This window comes from Peromyscus leucopus, chromosome 14 (genome assembly GCF_004664715.2).
Source record: "Peromyscus leucopus breed LL Stock chromosome 14, UCI_PerLeu_2.1, whole genome shotgun sequence".
NCBI classification, from domain to species: domain Eukaryota; kingdom Metazoa; phylum Chordata; class Mammalia; order Rodentia; family Cricetidae; genus Peromyscus; species Peromyscus leucopus.
In genome coordinates, this window is record NC_051075.1 from 10,329,207 (window position 1) to 10,349,590 (window position 20,384).

At 41.3% G+C, this 20,384-nt stretch overlaps 1 protein-coding gene across 3 annotated transcripts in view; it reads left to right on the forward strand.

The window, feature by feature from the left end:
* The first annotated feature begins 11,479 nt into the window (after positions 1–11,479).
* The window catches only part of Immp2l (inner mitochondrial membrane peptidase subunit 2), an 862,863-nt gene continuing 853,958 nt past the window's right edge, over positions 11,480–20,384 (forward strand). The window contains exons 1-2 of one of the 3 annotated variants that reach the window (XM_028872262.2): positions 11,480–11,546; positions 11,967–12,039. The gene's annotated coding sequence lies outside the window, so the exon portion shown is untranslated. Of the gene's footprint in view, positions 11,547–11,742; positions 11,870–11,966; positions 12,044–20,384 lie in introns of those variants that run through there. The other 2 variants (XM_028872265.2, XM_028872267.2) reach the window with 2 other exon arrangements.

Here is a 20,384-nt window from a genome sequence, read left to right on the forward strand (position 1 = left end):
CCAGCAGATAAGATCTGCATAGGTCAGTGAAAGTCAACAATTTCCTGAGCTACATCCAATGCCTATTGTTTGTAATTTTTAATTAACATATTAATTGTGCATATTTAGGGTATGTGGTATATTTTATTACCTACACAGATATAGTGTAATGACTGTGCATAAATTATTCTAGAGGAAATCATGATCAAGCAAAGTGATTACTCCAGTCAAAGGAGATTAAATGAATAAATGAATAGATGTCTTCACTAAGTCTGGAGTCACTGACTGATTAAAATATGATATATAACTAAGAAGTGCTGAGAGTGGGAAAAACAGTCTTCTCCAGGGAAGAGCATACCAACTACTTACCTAATAACAAATGGTCAGCCCTGAAAACATACACATACAAGAAAGAGTATAGGGTCTGAGCAGGTTGCTCATGCACGCACGCACGCATGCACGCACGCACACACGCACACACAGACACACACATGCACGCACGCGCATGCACGCACGCGTGTGTGTGCACGTACGCGCAATTAAAGAACACGAGGCCATGAACTTGAAAGAGAGCGAGGATCAAGAGGGATGTGTGGGAGGGCTTGGCGGGTGGACAGGGAAGAGGGAAATGGTGACTTTATATATAATCTCAAAAATAAAAAGTATATTAAAATATGACATGGTAAGAATTAATAAATCCCTTTAGCAGGGCAGTGGTTGCCCACACTTTTAATCCCATCACTCAGAAGGCAGAGGCAAGCAGATCTCTGTAAATTCAAGGTCAGCCTTGTCTACAGAGTGAGCTCCAGGACAGCCAGAGCTACACTGAGAAACCTTCTCTCGAAAAACCAAAACAAATAAATCAATACATCTCAGTCGTTTTGTGAGACTCTCTTCCTCCCCGGCTGTGCCCTGTGTTTTTCTCCATGTGGTCTTTCATCGTGGGGCGAATATTGACAAGCAGGACTCCGGAAGAAGGCAGGATCCACTCGGGCAGCGTACATCATGTTTCTCTTTTACTGATTAGTTCCTCTCTCCCTTTCCTCCACATTATTGTTTCCTGAGACTAGATACTCTCCCTGAAATAAACATGCAGCCTGCACACCTGTCCTAGGCTCTGTTTTCTAGGAAATGTGGGCTAAAACAGACACTTGTTTGGTAATGTTCATTAAACATTTCTAACATACAAATTCAGGGGAAGGACAAAGAATTCCCGCATCATCATTATCCACTGTCACAGTCTCGACACATTGTCCCTTTTCTTCTCTTTCCTTTCATTTCTTCCCCTTGAAGAATTTTCAAGAAATACTAGAGATGATAGACTTAAATATATGTATAATTGAAAAGCCATTTTTATAGCTAATGAAATTTCCCTAATTCTTGGGCACAATCTACACTGGCCATAGTCAAATATCCACGATTGTCACCTAAGTCTTTCTAAGTTGTGGTGTTTGAGCTCAGGTTTGAATTAGAAGCCTCTACTGACTCCTTCTTCCTTCTTGTCCTGGTGCTAACATTGAGCATTGAGGAGCTCAGGCCTCTGGTCGTGCCCCATGTTCTAGCTGGACTTACTTTCTCTTTGAAAGGTTATGCTACTTGGTCCTCTAGCCTCATTGTTTCCCGTAAGCCTGGGATGGGAAGTCAGTTTTAAGTCTTAATTAGATTCTGCTTTCATTCTCCTTTTTGTTTTGGCAAGAATACTCTATTGGTGTTTGGGATACTTCATATGGCATTAGATCAGGAAAGACAATCTGGAATCCCACTTGTCCCAGTGCTTAGACTGTGACTGATGACTGCATATAAAGTCCCTCATTGAACATTCACCTGATACGTTTACACTTTCATGACAGTTTCCTAAGCTGTTATTATGTTACATGCAGATTACTAGATGGTGGCTTCCTGGTTGTATTATTCCTTTTATATTCACTATTGTTGGAGTCTAGCCCCAACCTATCAAAGGGTCCCTTGAAGGGGGGAATGAGGAATTGAGAAATGATAGATAGAAATATAGGTGTAGAAAAAGAGACACAGGATAGCTTCGGGAGGGCCCTGGGTCAATGCCCAACAGCCCCAAATTTATTCATGAGGGGAATTTTATGTATCAGCAAGGGGAGGGGCAAATGACCTCCCCCTTCTAAGGTCGTGTTATAAAGTACCAACAAGTGTAGTCCCTTCAAAACACCTGGTAACCACACCTTTGGCCAAATCATCCTATAAGAAGCCCTGCTGGGCAAAGCAAGCTCAGACTTTCTGACCTTGATTAAGGCTTTACTGGGGAGCCTCTCTGGCCCTCCACACTCTATAAGAACAACTTTCCCTGAACAACTAATGGTCTTCAGAAACTCAAGTCTGTTGTAAGTCCCAGCTCTTAGGCTCCAACCAAAGCTTGCAGGAGTTTGTACCCAGTAATCAATCCTTCCCCTCTCCTTCTTCCACACCCTATTCCTCTCCCTCCATCCAGTTCTGCCTCTCCTCTTTGGAGCATCATTTTAAAATGAATTTTGCTATATTTTGTTTCAAATAACTGCATTCATTTCCCTTTTTTATGTTTCAATTTTTGTATCTTTGGCTGAAGGAACAAAGTTTCTGTGTTTTTTACACTTGCTCTTGTGAACAGAGCCTGTGTTTGTGATATGATGTCCCCTGCTTACATCTTGTGTCAGACATGAAATGAGATGTTCTTTTTCCCAGCCCTGGCTTCTATTCTTTGAAACTAGCATTAAAAGAAAAGTCTGAATGGATGGTTTATAAGATGTTATTCATAGTATAACAAAAGTTTATCAATTTATTTTTTCCAGAGTAATGTTAGAAACATTAGTAACATTAGAAAAAAGTTAATTTGGGTAATAAACAAAACTCTCATTTCTGATTTTAATTTTTTTATTAATTTTTTTCATTTATTTTACATCCTGCACTTTCTCCTCCTTCCTCTTTCCTGTTCCCTCCCCCTTATGTATTTATGTGTTCTAGCTGCATGTATGCCTTTATGCCAGAAGAGGGCACCAGATCTCATTACAGATGGCTATGAGCCACCGTGTAGTTGCTGGGAATTGAACTCAGGACCTCTGGAAGAACAGCCAGTGCTCTTAACCTCTGAGCCATCTCTCCAGCCCCTGATTTTAATTTTAAGTTCATTTTTATATATTTATAGAAATGCACACCATTGATCTTGTCTAAAGTTTGGTTAATAACTATATACCACTATTTCATTTTTTTAGATGATATAATTAAAATTAGAAAATTTCAAATTTTGAAATAAAGAATATAAATTAAAATCTTGAGTGTTTTCATACTAGTTCACACAAGCATATCAATTTCATCAGAGCTGCTATAGTAAAAGCTCTAAGAAACTTATAGAAATGTGATTGGATATGAACCTGGAAGTTTCTGCTATATCTTGGAGTTGGTGAAGGACTATAATCTCAGATGTTAGCAAACTATTGTGTGTTTTCACAAGACAGTCAAAAAATGAAATGCAATATGGTATTTGGAAAAATTCTCAATGGAGGTCTGAGGAGCTAAGAGTAACTGATAAGACCACTGATGCCTTCACCTTCTCTCCCAACAAAGATGTAGGGGTATGTGTGTGTGTGTGTGTGTGTGTGTGTGTCTATATGTGTGAGAGAGCAACAGAGACAGAGAGAGAGACACACACACAGTTGGGGGTTGGCAGGAAAGGTAAAGGTATCAGTGGCCCTATGGTGGCTGGCTCAGTGGTTAAGAGTACGTACTGCTTTTGGAGAAGAGCACCCATGTCTGGAGTCCATAACCACTTGTGCAATAATGACATGGCTTTTAATTTTGCCTGTCATATTGGCATTGTTTGACACTGTGTGTGTGAGGGTGTTCATGAGAGCAGTGCCCACGGAAGTCAGTACAGAGAGTCAGATCACCCAGAACTAGAATTACCCAAAGACAAAGGCTACTGTCAGCCTTAAACCAGGAAGTACCTTCTTGGATTGAATGAAGGTGAATACAGAGACTCATGGCTGTACAAGAAGCAAATTAAGGGTAGTTAAGGGATGAACCTTAAACAAACACACACACTACACACTTAAGGCTGAGAGATCATTGCAGAAGAGTAGGCAGAAAGACTCTAAGACAGAGAAAAGGGTTGCAAAATGCCATCCTCAAAGCCTGGCCTGGATCACAACCGTGAACTCACAGCAGCTGTGCCTGCTGTGGACCGTGTAAGCTGGACATTCCTAATAGTCTGTCTGCTATGAAAGGGGAAGGGACTCGGAGGACCCTACCACTCCTCACTGAGCTATTGGCCACTAACAGATTCTATAACATATTCCAGGAGACAGAGATGCACAGTATTCAATTGTATAGTGGCTGGTGAGCCTACCAGTCTCTGAAGGTCTGATCCAAAATGGCCCCAGTTAAACTCTGTGAGACACTACACAAAACAAACACTAGCAAGCATAAGAAAATGTAAATAAGGGGGAGGGGAGTAACCAGAGTGCATTATATACATATATGAGTGTCAAGGAATAAAATTTATTAATTAAAAAAAGATTTTTAGAACAAAACCTTTGAGAACAGTTATTCTTTATTATTTTACAGTATTTGCTTACCAATGGCCAATGTGTATAGATAAGAATGTGCATTGTGTGTGTATATACATGTGGTGATATTTTATCTGTGTCCCCCAATAAAGTTTGAGGATCAGAGGAAAAAGCCAGACACTATAGTAAACATAGAAGTCAGGCAATGGTAGCACATGCCTTTAATCCTATCACTCGGGAGGCAGGGATCCACCTGGATCTCTGTGAGTTCAAGGCCACACTAGGAACAGAGCCAGGCATGGTGGTACATAACTTTAATTCCAACACTAGCTAACCATAAAGGTCTGGAGGTCTGTACAGGCAGACAGGAAGTGACAGAGCTGGACAGGAAGAGGAAGTGATGTAGCTGGACGGAGAGAGGAAATGAGATGGCAGAACAGAAAGGCATACAGGTGTGGATATACAGGAAGTAGGTCTCTTTGGTGGAGGGTCTCCAAGTGGTAAGAACATGGCTGGCTTCTTTCTGCTTTTCTGATCTTTCAGCTTTTCACTCCAATATCTGGCTCCAGGTTTTTTTTATTAATAAGGCCATTTAGTAATTCATTATATATATATATATATATATATATATATGTATATTTAGATATACATATGTTTATTGTATTGGGGGGTTGATTTTTTTCCTATCTATAGAACTCAAGAGATTTTATACTAAGAATGGTTAAATACTACAAGTTTACATATATGGTGAATACTAAAAAAATTTTCAACTGGAAACTTAACTTGTCTTTTGAATGGCAATTCCAACGTTTGACAATTCAGGGTGAAGGAGGCTGGAGTGGTAAAAATCCAAAACAGGTTTCTCGAAAAAGAAATGACTTAAAAATTTCACACTTCCTCTCCACACAGGACCCAAGTTCAGAGTGTGATTCACAATTAATCTTTTTCAGCTGTGGCTTTCTTTGTTCTTATTTTGTCTACATGTTCATTATCTTTTCATGGTGATTCATGTTCAGTATTTCTTCCCACCACCCCCCCCTCCCCCCAGACAAGGTTTCTCTGTGTAAACAGCCCTGGCTGTCCTGGATCTCACGCTGTAGCCCAGCTAGTCTCGAACTCACAGAGATCTGCCTGCTTCTGCCCCCTGAGTGCTGGGATTAAAGGCGTGCGCCACCACTGTCTAGCCCATCATTTCTTCATGGTGACTGAAGTCTTTTGCTGTGTGCTGTGTCTTCAGCATCTTCTGGTTCCTCTTGCAGTTCTTCAGGCTCAGTGTTTAAATCATTCCTTCTGTTCTGTCCCCATTTGCTTTGGTGTGTGAGAGAAGATAGCCTGGCTGAATGGTTGACATTTCAAACAAAACTCCAGTACGATCCAAGGCTGTTATGCCATTTTCATTTTCCTGATTTTGTAGAAGCATGTCTCTGATCAGTGAATGTGTGTGGAATTAATTTCAAATGCTTTCTCTGGTTGGCAAAATAATTTGTACCGATGTCCTGGACTGTGTGGTGTATTTTGCTTTCATGTTCTGTCCATGTTGCTAGACCATCCCCCATACTGGCTGGTTACACTAGCACAGGGACACCTCACAGCCTTTTCAGTCTTGTCTTTAATTTAAGGGCCTTATCTCTCATCCACTAATTTAAGGGCCTTATCTCTCATCCACCTGAGCAGTGGCTCAAATTACTTCTCAGTGTCTTCATGACTTCCCTTGGTTTTCTCACGTTCTTCACACTTCACTCCTTCTTCTGCAATACTCTAGAACCTTTAATATCAATCTCAGAAAAAGCTACGTGAATCCATGGATCTTTGTGAGGCAAATAATTTCATAGCCTGTTCCAGAAGCCACTCAACAAGAGGAGATTTGGCCTCTTTTCTTCTGGCTAGGCCATGAAGTAGATGTCATTTTCCTGTCATTCTATCTCCACTTTGCTCTAGACTTCTAAAGCTAGCTGAATGATTTGGAGATTGAAACTCTAGATATTTACAAGTTGTCTTTATTTATACCAAACTAAATGTTGGTGCCAAATTCTTTCCCAAAGTGAACATGGTATGTCTTATCGGTAATCTCCTTGATTGTGTCCAGAATTTGATGGGCAAACTTCTTCCTAGTGACCTTAAGCAGTTTATGTTGCTGAAGAGTCTTATGGAAAACATTCAAGAGGACATCATCCAAATCCTCAGGCACATCATGGAAGTGGCCTGTGATGAATACTCAGTGGTTATACAGCTCAATGCCATTGCTTTTCTTGGTTCTTTATTCCTCAAATAATCTATATGGTACAGGCATGGGTACAAATAAAATTGATTTAAAGGTAACTACCCCTTGGCAGTAAAGTAGATACAAGCCATGAGGTCATCACTTTTCTTCTGCCTCTAGTGCAGTGGTTCTCAACCTGTGGGTCAAGACCCCTTGGGGGATTGAATGACCCTTTCTCAGGGGTCATCTAAGACCGTTGGAAAACACAGATATTTACATTATGATTCATAACAGTAGCAAAATTAGAGTTATGAAGTAGCAATGAAAATAATTTTGTGCTCCAGGGTCACCACAACATGAGGAGCTGTATTAAAGGGTCATAGCATTAAGAAGGTTGAGAACCACTATTCTAGTTTAACTTCATCTTTATTTGAGACTTCTTCACGGGCTTGCCAACATGTTGAGTTTGCTGTTGTATACATAAACACAAATCTGATCAACGGAGAATGCTGTCTAAAGTTCCCTGTTCTAGGGCATTTCATCTTGGGTTGGCAATTACAGAAAACTCACTGAGTCCAGTTCTGGAAACGTGCTGGCTATTGTTCTGTTTTGATTTGTCATTTACTTTGTGTACTATTTACCTTCTAGAGGTAGACATACACAAAGCTGGCCAATCAATTTAGAAGTTGACCTGTCATCTTCCTGAGTCTCTGTCATTTTGTTTAAAAATTTGTGGCTCTCAAATTTGAGACAAGATTTCTCTGTGTGATGTATGTAGTTCTGGTTATCCTGGTCATACTAATGTTTTTAAACAATTATTCTTTGGACATTCTTATACCAGTGTCTGTGATGTGCAGTAGGTTTTCCTCCTATTTTCACTTAATTTTGACTATTAATTCTTCATTTCCAGAAAGTGAATTTTCATTATTTAATGATTTTAGCCTTATCTTTGGTTAAGTGTCTTCTCTAAGCATTGGAAATCAGTTCTCTTTGGGAAAAAAAAAATCTATTTCATACTATGATTTGATGGTAACTTTCATCAGGCACTTTTTAGATTTCTTTCTTTCTTTCTTTCTTTCTTTTTTTTTAGACAGGGTTTCTCTGTGTCTTCCTGGATGTCCCGGAACTTTCTTGGTAGCATGTTAGCCTTGAATTCAGAGATCCACTTGCCTTCACCTCTCTGGTGCTGGGATTAAAGGCATGCACCACCATGGCTCTAATTTTCAGATTTCTAACTTCTGTTACTGTGATATATTTAATCCTTACAAGTAGATATCTTCTCTCTCTACTAGTTTTTAAAAATCTGTCCTTGAGCCTTTTTGGATTTACTCAGGTCTCCTCTGTTGTACCATTTGGACACTAACTTCATAGTCTGTTCTGACCTACAAAGATCAGTAGGATGCAGCACAAGGTGAACCCTAATCCTAACCCTAACTCTTCATGGCACATGGACAATAAGTCCAGATCTTCTGGTCTCAGGAACCATCTTTGAGTCTCCATTTCTTGACCTCATTCCTCATATGACTACCCACCATACCCTAAGCAGGTAAAACCTCTTTACCCCTGCTTCTACCACAGAATATATAAGCCTAATTACTTCTGACTCACCTTGATTCAATAGCCTGAATATTAAATATGATTTGTAACTATAATGTAAATTTGTATCTTAGTTGGGAATGTATAATTCAGCTTTCTTGATGGCATTGATGTCAAATATTTGAGCTTCAAATGTAATTACTTTGAAGAATAAAAGATGTTCACGGACTTTAATCTTACCTTCTTTTTAAAAATATAATTATATTTATATATAAATAAATATAGTTTTATTTTTAAAAAGCAGTTTTAGGTAGAGAGCAAAACTGAACAGAATGGACAGAATCCCCACATATTCCAGGACACCCACATATTCCCTCATACATGTACAATCTTCCTATTAACATCCTGAAACAGAGTACTGGTTAAAATTGATGAATGTACATTGTCATATCATTATCACCCAAAGTCAGAGATTAGGGCTCACTATTTTTGTTGCACATCTGTGGGTCTAACAAATATATAATGACATATAATATAGTATCACACAGAATAGTATCAATGTCCTAAAAGTACTCTTGGCTCTGACTTCACATTTTTGCCATTTCCAGAATGACTTACGGTTGGGAAAAATAGGGGATATAAGCTTTTTCGGTTACTTTGACTTCGTACATATCTGATATAGATATATAGGAAGATATAGAGATGATAAGATAAAAGGGTAGACTAATGAACCTACTTTTTTTTTTTTTTTTGGTTTTTTGAGACAGGGTTTCTCTATGTAGCTTTGAGCCTTTCCTGGAACTCACTTGGTAGCCCAGGCTGGCCTCGAACTCACAGAGATCCGCCTGGCTCTGCCTCCCGAGTGCTGGGATTAAAGGCGTGCGCCACCAACGCCCGGCATGAACCTACTTTTAAAGAACAACTTGTTTAAAATGTTTTACATTGGTATAGATTTTAGTAAATTTTAGTTTATTGATACAAACTTGAAGTTAATTTTGTTATACTATATATATATTTCTATTCTTGTTTGAGGTATTATGTTTAACTCATTTAAAATTGTAATGGATAATTAAAAATAGATTAATAATTAGTCATCTATGATAATCATATTTGTAGCCATGTCTTCTAGGTATACATAGATATATTTCACTTCATACTTTATAGACCTAGAGAATATGGCATTTAAATAACTTAGAATTCTGTTGACGTGAGACACAATTGCTCCTGGCTGCACCAATTTGATCCCGAGAGAATGTTGGGCTTCTAAGACATTTCCATTTGAAAGTTTGTCTTCTTGGCACAAAATGGCCTACTGGGCAAAGAACTGCCCTTGCCTTGACGGCTGACAGTACGAATGCAATGCTGTTCTTTCTGCACAATCAGGACACAAGGAAAGCAACCACTGTAAGGGTAAGATGGTCTTTCAGAATTCCTGCTTCTGAAAATGGTCTGTCAGATACTCTAGGCCTGTAGCCAATTTGAATGCACCAACAATGCTGAGAAACATTAGGTGACTGTCCAGGCTGCCAGCTGTCTTGGTCTACTCTTGCAAGATTCCCAAAAGTTGTTTGCATCCATCTACCATTTCTCAGGTACCATTATGTTCCTTCTCAGGTCTTTGATGTGGTTAAAGACTAGATAGTTATAATTTCCTCAGTTATGATAAAAGATAAGTTAGATATAAAACCTTAAACTCACAAATATAAGATAGATAGGACATCTTTAATATTGTAACTGTAATTCTTGCTCGATAATTGTTTTGTTATATGTAATTTTACCAAGGTTAAAGTTAAAACCTTCCTTTTTAAAAAAAGAAAAGGGGAAGTGCTGTGGATATCACTCTATATAAATAAAACACTGGTGGTCAGTGACCAGGCAGGAAGTATAGGCGGGACAAAGAGAGAGGAGAATTGGGGAAACAGGAAGAAGAGGGGGAGAGACACTGCAGCCACAGCCAGGATAAGCAGCATGTAAAGACGCCGGTAAGCCACCAGCCACGTGGTAAGGTATAGATTTATAAAAATGGGTTAATTTAAGATATAAGAACAGTTAGCAAGAAGCCTGCCACGGCCATACAGTTTATAAGTATTATAAGCGTCTGAGTGATTATTTTATACATGGACTGTGGGACTGCGGGGTTTGGTGGAACCTGGAGAGAAGCCCTCCAGCAACACATATCTTTGATGAATCTTAGTGACAACGTCACTTAGCAACTCTTTTTGTAGACTTATTTATTTCCAGTACAATAAGCCCTCTCCCACTTGTCTTTGTTTATGTTAATTCCATCCCATCCCACAGGGTCCTCACTGGACCAACCTTTTGTTTAATCTGGAGCTTCTCTACTACTAGGGCCTAATCCAATTTGTAAATAGGCTCTGTCATCAGAAGTGGCCCCCAAGATATGATCTCGCACTTAAGTCATGAAGCACTGGCTGGACCAAACTTACCTTGCAGTAATTATTTCAGCTACTGTTAAGAATAACTGCACCTACATCCTATCCAGGACAGTAACCTTGTTCTCTTTCGTAGACGTCTGTAACTCTCAATCAGCCCATTGAAGTATCTCTCTCTCTCTCCCTTTTTGGTTTTTCCAGACCAGGTTTCTCCATGTGGCCCTGGCTGTCCTGGAACTCGCCCTGTAAACCAGGCTGGCCTCGAACTCAGAGATCTGCCTACCTCTACCTCTGCCTCCCTAGTGCTGGAATTAGAGACATGTGCCACCACCGCCTAGCTCTATTTAAGTCTCTTACATTCTCCCATCTTTAGAATTAATTTTGAATGCTGAGTGTCAGGGCACTAGCACACTACCTATACCTAAGAATGATAGTTCAGCATTATCTAGAAGGATAAAGCTTTGTTGTCTGTTTAGTCTTCTGTTACACTGTTTTTTGTAGGTTGTAATAACACAGTAAAGATTTTGTACAATTAGCGAGCAAAAGCTTAAGTGTAAACAAACCCCGTAGTTTCTCTTAAAAAAAAAAAATTGTTCTGGATTCCTATTTTGGCTTGCTAGAGGAGGCAAAATGGAAGTTTCCGGTGGTTCGCTGCTTTTTCTTGCCCTTTTAGCCATGAACACGACGCCGGGCTTAGACTTAAAGCTCTTAATACCTGCATCTGCCAGCCGGCGGACTCAACACTGCCGCTGATCTGATGTAAACCCAGAGCCGCGTTCCGGGGGCGGGATTTCCGTAGGGGGCGGAGCCTCCCGCTGCCGCCTAGCCGGGGGTGGGAGGGGCGAGCCGCGCGGGGTGGGCGGGGCGAGCCGCGGCGGAGGGCGGGGCGTGCCGCAGGGACTTCCCCTGGGCTGAGCTGCGCAGCGGGTGCGCGGGGGAATGGGGTGGCGGGTCGGGGCGGCGAGGCGTGCGGGTGGGCTCGGGTAGACCCCTCGTTGCTCCGGGCGGGGTTCTCTTACCCCGGGGTCGGCCTCGGACAGAGGGCGTTGCTGGGAGGCGGGGAGCCGCTCGGCCGCTACTCGTGCGACCGTGGCGAGCATGCGTGCGTGCGCTTGTTCCAGCGAGGCCGCGCGGTTGCCCTCTCCGTCTTCTGTCCTTCTTTCTCTCTCAGTTAGGGAACCCGAGCCCCGATCGGGGCAAGTAGGCGACCTCTCCTCGCTGGTCAGGGGTGCCCGCAGAGCGGCCGGGAGGTAGCGCTGCTCCTGGAGTAGTGGGCAGCTGGTGGGAGCTGCTCAGGCGCGAGCCACAGGATTTTAAAGGACCTGTCTCTGTCGTTTTTACTTTTAGGATTTTGGCCAAATTGGGCGAGGGTACAATATTACCACTTACCCCTTCTCACCGAGGAAGAGCGGGAGAAAGGGTAAGTAAGTATCGCTTAGGGGCGGAAGGAGCCAAGACTATTATTCTTCGAGAGGGGAAACTCTGCCCCTGGGAACCTGGGTCCAAATTCCACTTGTTATCAGAGACTGGAGACCCACCTTCAAAGGTCACTGGCCCCAAGCCCAAGCCTTCCTTTAGGTTTCTGAAGTCTGTATAGTCTGCTGGAAGTTTAAACAGCTTTTTAAGTCACCTGACAGAAAACTCATTTCCTTTCAGAACCTCTTTAACCTGGCACATTGATGTTTCAGTCCCTCTCTGGCCCCTTGTCTTGAGGTAGCATTCACCAGTAGGGTGTTAGGTAATCGAGTCTTGGCTTGGTAATTACCCCTCCAGGAATCTGTACATTTTAAAACCTGCCAACCGGGGGAAGAAGCACACAGGACCCCATAAAAGCAATAGCAATTTCATATACTTGAAATTCTTCTGTGATCTTTCAGAATTATAGAAGAAAGAATTCGTCCTCAAGCAGTCTATGCTTTTCTGAAAAGTTATGTTGAAGTCCTAGGAAGTTTACTGAGATTTTTTGGTGTCATCTCTTTCCATTGGTTCTTCCCTGAGACCTCTATTCTTTCTCCAACACACTGCTTTCTCTGTGTGGTGATATAGCTTCTCTCATGTTGGAAACCCCCTGCATTAAATATGTCACTGGTAACATTTACCTAAAATTCAGGTTAGCTATAAGCAAGGATAGTAAACCACATGTGTGTATACTTACGAAAGCTAGACTTACCCTCAGTGGCCATCCTGGCACAGGCCACACATGAACCCGGCTTCCTTGTGAAGTTGTGGAGGTTCACACAATTCATGAGAAACTAGGACATGGTTGTTTATTAATGAGGGGCTCTACTTATGATGTCTTTTCACCCTGTGTTGAATGAACGCTGATTAAAATGGGGTCTGGCGAGCTGGTGGTGATGGCTCTCATCTTTGGTCCCAACAGAGACAGCATGGTTTATATAGGGAGTTCTAGGCCAGCCAGAGACACACAGTGAGACCTGGTCTCAAAGATAAAACAAACGAAATCCCATAAACAAACAAAACAGGATGTGGAGAATGAGACTGCGGGAGATGGCTTTTTTTGGGGCTGGGCCTTTCTCAGGTTTCTGTGGAAGTTTTGAATAATGATGTGTAAATGTGCAAGAACTTCCCTCTGCTGCCGTCTCAGTGGCTTACGGCTCTGCAGTGTTGTGTGAGAACAGTGCTCTATCATTCCACTTCTCCGCAAGAGTCAGAAGTAAACTCTCAGGGATGACTAGCCGCGGAGATTTGTTTTCCATAATGCATAGTGTTCTAGTCATTTTCCGGTGCAGTGGATGCATTGTTCGGGCCCAATGACTGGATGAGAGTAACGCTTTGAGTTGTTCTCCAAGAAGGCTTAATTTTAGAAACAGGGCGATGGCTAAGGGTGATGTACTTAGGGGAGCAGTACCTAAACACACCTGCCATGGGGTTCTGTACATTTAACCCATTTCTTTATTGGCCTGAGAATAGGTTAAGGTCAAAATTAAGTTACTTAAGGTTAACTCTTACAGGAGTATGAAAGAAAAACTGGAGTCTAATGTAAATCTACCTCAGATTTTTTTAAAAAATATTTTGGTATTTACCTTTTCAAGGTTTTGTACCATGTATTAAGTTCACAGCTACATGTTAATTAGGCATACAGCTGAGGCATTTCTCTGTATTAAACATATACAATGTCATGTACATAGTATATATATGTTACCGTTACTCGGTGAAACTGTAAATTTTTTCCTTTTCTCCTATTCTTTTGGCTGTTTGCCACTAGTCCAGGCACTCCCTAAAATCCTCATGTGGAAGAGTCATCCATTTTATAGCCTTGTGTTTCTGAGGAGATGGAGGTCAAACCCGGGCCCTGCCCCTGCTCAGCCAGTTACTCTACCACACAGCCTCTGCCCAGCCTCCACACTTCCTCACTATGTGACTCAGGCTGGTCTTGAACTGGAAATCTTCCTGTTTCAGGCTCCTGAGTGCTGGGATTCCAGGAGCGTGCCGCCCCATCCGGCATTGTTTCTGTAATCTTCCATGCAGCCTTGAATCCGAGTCTTTGTTTTCTTTGCTCTGTCACTTGAGAGTGGTTACAGCTTCCCTGCTGCTGGATTCGATGCTCTCTAAATAGAACAGTGCAGGCCTAGAAATGAAGACTGGACGAAGCAGAGCCTGGCATGAGTGTGTTCGCTGTCCCGTGTCTCCATCTGATCGCCCAACATTTTCTTTCTTTTTTAAATTTATTTTTATTTTGTATGCATTGGTGTTTTGCCTGCATGTATGCCTTATGCAGGTTTTGGATTCCCTGGAACTGGAATTACAGACAGATGTGAGCTGCAACCTGGGTGCTGGGAACTGAACCCAGGTCCTCTGGAAGAGCAGCCATTACTCTTAACTGCTGAGCCAACTTTCCAGCCCTCCCTATCGTTTGCTTATGACCTTCCTTTGCACAGTGACAGGCAGCCTAGAACCCGTTTCCCATAAGTGCTAAGTCTGATTTATGCATTTTCATAATGCGGATGACATGTATCTCCTGCACCTGGTCCCAGAGTTTCTGAAACAAAGACCCCCCTGCCCCCATGTGACTTGATTTTCCTCTATCAGATCATTCTACAGTCCTGCCTAAGGAGTGTCAGCTTGAGAACAAGAGAAAGGGTTTCTATCGTGTGTGTAAAAGAGCTCTGACACCATTCCCAAAGTGAGACAGGCGGCCTACCACATTTATCTGAGTGCTCAAAGTTAGGATTTCTGTTTCAGAAATATCTTTGGTTTATAAGCATTATAATAAAAATGCTGATGCTTCGTGTCCAAACTGTCATGATTTTGCCAAGTTTGTGGGTCTGATATATAGCTAAGCTGTGCATTTAGTGTATCTAATACTGTGTTTGTAGCTGAGAAAGACAAGTCCACAGACGTCTGACTTCACACCAGACATCTGGTTTCACTCTGCTGAGGAGTACACTCTGTCAGGAGATTATAGGCATATCAGCTGTACTGCTGCAGTCTGTGGTATTTCTGTTATGAGCACTGGTCTCCAGGGCCCAGTGTGATGTTTTATTTAAATGACAGCACCTGGTCACAGAAGCACATTTCCCTTGGGTGTTCTTACAAGTTAACAAGAGGATGTAGTTCCTATTCTTGGCGAGTTTTTACACTAAGTTTTTATAGGAGGAAAATTGTCTTAAAAGCAAAACCTCAGTCTAGAACCTGTTGAGCTGAGTGTCCTGGTTCATGTCTGTCCAAGAACCTAAGCACTAAGAAGGCATAGGCAGGCTAATTTTGAATTCTAGGCTAGCCATGTCTAAGACCTTTTTTAATTTAAAAAAGGAACCTGATATGTTTTTAAAAGTGATTTTCCTCTCTCTTTCTCTCTCTCTCACTTTCTTTTTTGAGACAGGGTTTCTTAGGTTTCCCTGGCTGTTCTGGAACTTGCTCTGTAGATCAGGCTGGCCTGGAACTCAGGAATCCACCTGCTTCTAGCTTCTGAGTTAAAAAGTCCGTTTTCAGGTCTGTTTTCTTTCATGTTAACAAACGAACTTACAGAAAAAGAAGAAACAGTAGCATTTGGTTTTCCGGGTTACAGTACTTCTAAAGCCTTTTAAACCATCACATGCTGTTAGAGATGTTGTATGCTCCCAGAGGTTTTAAACTTTTCCACTTACATTCCCTTTGTCTAACAAATTTTTAAACAACTCTTGGCATATAGGGTATGTAAAGTAGGTATATAAATCAAACATGTACTTACAATAAGTCATGAAGCAATTCATTTAAAAATAGTTGTTTGATATATGAATGCCTTCACCATTTATTACAGAAGAGAAATTTGCATGGTAATGAAATAGATGTTCTCATTTATTTGCATACAGAATTAAATCTTGCCTGGAGACTAGATACTTCAGGACTTAGAACATCTTCAGCATTTTTAACAGGGGGTATATATTCTGATGTTATAATCATCAGTTCCAAGAATGTTGCTTCATATAAATATGTAGTAAAAATGACAGAAATGTGCTTAGGACCACCTTAGAAACTCTTGGGGACATTCTATTCCAACCCCAAGCCAACATTTTCTTTAAGTTTAATTACTTTGGATGGAATTCAAGTCAGCAACTCAAACAGTAATTTTTGAAATCAACTGTTCTAGAGCTGGGCATGGAGGATATCCTGGTCTCATGGAGCGAGCTCTAAGATAGTCAGGGCGAGGGCTACACAGAGAAACCCTGTCTTGAAAAAACAACAACAACAACAACAACAACAACAACAACAACAAAACCCAGCAACAAAAAAAGCTGTTATGTTTCTGTAAGAGCAGAACCCTTTGCATGTACAGGAAAACCACTGGAATCTCTAACGTACAGTCGTTTCAGATGGAAGCCGAGGTGTTTGAGCAGCGTTCTGTGTCACATGGTGTGGCAGCATGTGTGGTGTGAAGTGAAATCTCATGGCACCGCATTGACCAGCACTTCAAGAGACTCCCTCAGCTCGTTTTGCATCAGATTCTGAATTAACCGTTGGTCATTAGGCACTCAGAAACCTTTTATTGCTGCCAAGATTTTGTATTTGTTTTTTATTATTTATTTTATTTTTTTTTTTTGTGAGCTGTCCTGTCCCATGGTGTTTTATTCCTCAACTCTCTCTATATATAACTCTGGGGTTGTAATTCCCATTTAAAAGGCTGGTCTAACTGAAACGCATAGTAGTATTTTGCAGAAGATTGTATTCTGATAATTCAGCGTGGCTGAAACATATCCTCTTTTACATGGATGTTGAGGGTCATCGATAAATGCTGGAGGCCTGTCCTTTTGGATTTGAGAGAGGACTGTGTGATCTTGGGGACAGTTCCTCATCTGAAAGATGGGGTGTTACTCACGGTTGCTGTGAGATTCAGTGATTGTAAACTACAGTGACCACCAGAAAATAGGTTGTTGGTCAATAGTAGCATCATTTCTCTTCCCGGTCTTGATTCCTCTCCCTGCTTACATCCAGACTAACCTGAGAGCCGGGCTTGCAGCTCCAGTAAGAGGAGCGTCCCATAGGATCTGGATTTGGTAGTGGGAGCTGAGACTGGGTATGCAGAATATCGACAGAGGGGAGCAGTGGGGAGCTGACAGAGGAAGGAACCAGTCTTTTGCTCAGTCCAAGGGCACAGCTTAACGAGATGGTTTGTTTTTTAGGGGGGCTGGGGATGGGAGTCACAGAAAGAGCCATGTTTTTGCTAGCCTCTTTTGTGATTGGTTTTATTGGAACCTTTTTTTTTTGGGGGGGGGGATGTCTCACTATGTAGTTCTAGCTATCATAGAACTCACTCTGTAGATTAGACTGGCCTTGAACTCACAGAGATCTACCTGCCTCTTCCTCCTAAGTGCTGGGATAAAAGGCATGTGCCATCATGCCCAGCCATATTGGTAATTCTTAGATCCTTATTTCCTGTTTATTTAAATAATAAGGGTTTTTTTTGTTACATTGGCAATATTTGAATAACCATATTTTTCTATTTTTTATAATTAAATGGAATTAGAAATAGCTGCTTATGTGTTAAGTTCAATTGATTTTCTTATAACCTTATTGACCTATTATCATTTATACCGTTCCCTCCTTCTTTCCTTTAGTTACATGCTGTACATGTCAAATTAGTGCCTGCTAATGGAAAGATGAGGAGACTCTATCCAAGGAGCTTATAGGACAGAAAGACTCTGGGTGTCTATGTACAGTTCAGATAGTATGCTGTTGCTTATAACAGAGCTTGGACATGTACAGAGGGACCCAACAGGAGCTCTGTGTCCCTGACTAGAATGACAAGGAGTGGTTTCAGTAGTGGTTGTCTTTGGGCTCAGACTTGAAAACTGAAACAATTCTGGTGTGGTGGTGCATGCCTTTAATCCCAGCACTCTGAAGGCAGAGGCAGGTAGATCTCTGAGTTCGAGGCCAGCCTGGTCTGTAGAATGAGTTCCAGGACAGTTAGGACTATGTAGAGAGACCCTGTTTCAAACAGATAGCTCCCCCTTCCCCCTCCCACCTCAAAGGAAAGAAAGCTGAGGCAGCCTGATAGGAACAGAGAGCATTCATTACCAGAAGCAACAGCATGAGTGGTTATGTGGTCATAGAATGACCTCGGAGCGCTGTGTTGGTCTAGACTTGTTTATGTCAGTTATTTGCTGCATTCTACTCTTCGACATCCCCTCCCCATTTGTGTCCTGCTCCTCTGTTAACATTGCTTTGTTTCTCTCTGGATTTTGATGATTCCACATGTAAATGAGATCATGCATTAAGGAATAATTCTTTTCTGTTTCTGGCTTATTTCACTTAACCCAGATTCAACCATAATATGGCAAATGGCAAGAGTTTCATTTTCTGTTTTTGAGACATGGTCTTGCCATGTAGCCTAAGCTTTAAAGTCGTGATCCTTTTGCCTCAGCCTCACAAGTGCTGGGGTTATCGGTGTATTCTATTTAGTATCCTTCTCTCTCCTCTGCTAAAAAAACACAGAATATTATAATATTTCATTGTCTATTTATACCACACTTTCTTTATCCCTTTCCATGTTAGCAAATGCTTAGGTTGTTTCTATATGTTCACATCTGTTAGATAAGGGACAGTGTTGGCCAATGTGTGGAAAAGGGGAGCATTGGACAGCCATTTTTGAAACAGCATGAGGTTCTAAAAAATTAAAAAGGGAAGGAATTTGAAACCAGCAGTTCTTCAGGGTATGCAACCAAAGAAAGGAAATCACCATCAGGTAAGGATGCTGGCCACACTACCCGGGAGTTCTCCAGGGCTTCTCAAGAATGAGACCCGATGCTTTGTTTTTAGACAGAGAGTCAGTGTTATGCCAAGAGGAGGGAGCCCTGGTGAGCAAGGGCTGAATCACAGTAGCCCCCATGCATTCTGGGCATCATGCTTTTTTTGTGAATGGAGACCCGCTTGTGTCTTTGTTTGCCTTCTTCCATGGCTTATAGAGAACACCTGATTCTTCATCTTCTTTCTCCTCCTCCTCCTCTCTTCCTCCTTCTTTTCCCCCTTCCTTTCCTTCTCGTCCTCTGCTTGTACCTCCATGATAGGAAGTTGGGCTTCCTGAGCTATGGCTTATGTAAAAGTGGGATGCTTTAGTTTTCTTTTTCTTTTTTAGTTTGAATATTATTTATTCACTCATTAAAATAAGTCAAAAGTAGTAATCAAAATTTTATGTCTTGTGTTATTTGAACTCCATAGTTTGCTCATTAAGAACATTTTAAGAAACCTACCTTAAATACTGTTTTAGTTAGGGTTGCTATTGTGATGAAACACCATGACAAGAGAAACCTGGGGATTAAAGGGTTTATTCAGCTTACATAGCACTGTTCATCATTGATGAAGTCAGGACAGGAACTCAAACGGCAGGAACCTGGAGGCAGGAGCCGGTGCAGAGGCCATGGAGGGGTGCTGCTGACTGGCTTGCTCCTCATGGCTTGCTTAGTCTGCTTTCTTATAGAACCCAGGACTACTAGCCAGCAATGGTACCACCCACCATGGGCTGGACCCTCTCCCATCAGTCACTAAGAAAATGCTTTATAGGCTGCTCCACAGCCTGATCTTATGAAGGCATTTTCTTTATTTTTATTTCTTTATTTTTATTATTTTATTTATTTATTTATTTTTGGTTTTTTGAGACAGGGTTTCTCTGTGTAGTTTTGCTCCTTTCCTGGAACTCACTTGGTAGCCCAGGCTGGCCTCGAACTCACAGAGGTCTGCCTGGCTCTGCCTCCTGAGTGCTGGGATTAAAGGCGTGCACCACCAAGCCTGGGCATTTTCTCAATCAGGGTTTCTTCCTCTCTGATGTCTGTATTTTGTATGGAGTTGTCATAAATTAGCCAGCACAAATACCAAACATTGTTTATCTTTCATTGTTGGTGAATGTATACTTTTCATTTATGATTATTCCATACTAAGCATTCACTACATTAAACTATTAGTTTATATTATATAAAACATACATATATATATATATATACATATATATATATATATATATATATATATATATATATAAACTATTAGTTTATATTAGACTTGATCCCCTCCATCTGACTCCCACTCCTGTCGTCCCTCCTCTTCCCTACATGTCCCTTCCTCACATTCATATCTTTACTGCTTTTAACACAGTCTACTGCATAGAGATGCTTCTCTGATTAAGGGTGAGAGTTGCCGCTAAGTGTGGGGTATCCAGGTAGCACTTGGGAATCAAAGTCATATAAGTGGAAGTTTCTCTCCTGCCTGTCTGTTCCCAAATATCCGGCAGCCGCTACTTAAATAATTGACTCCAAGGCTTAATATTACTTATAA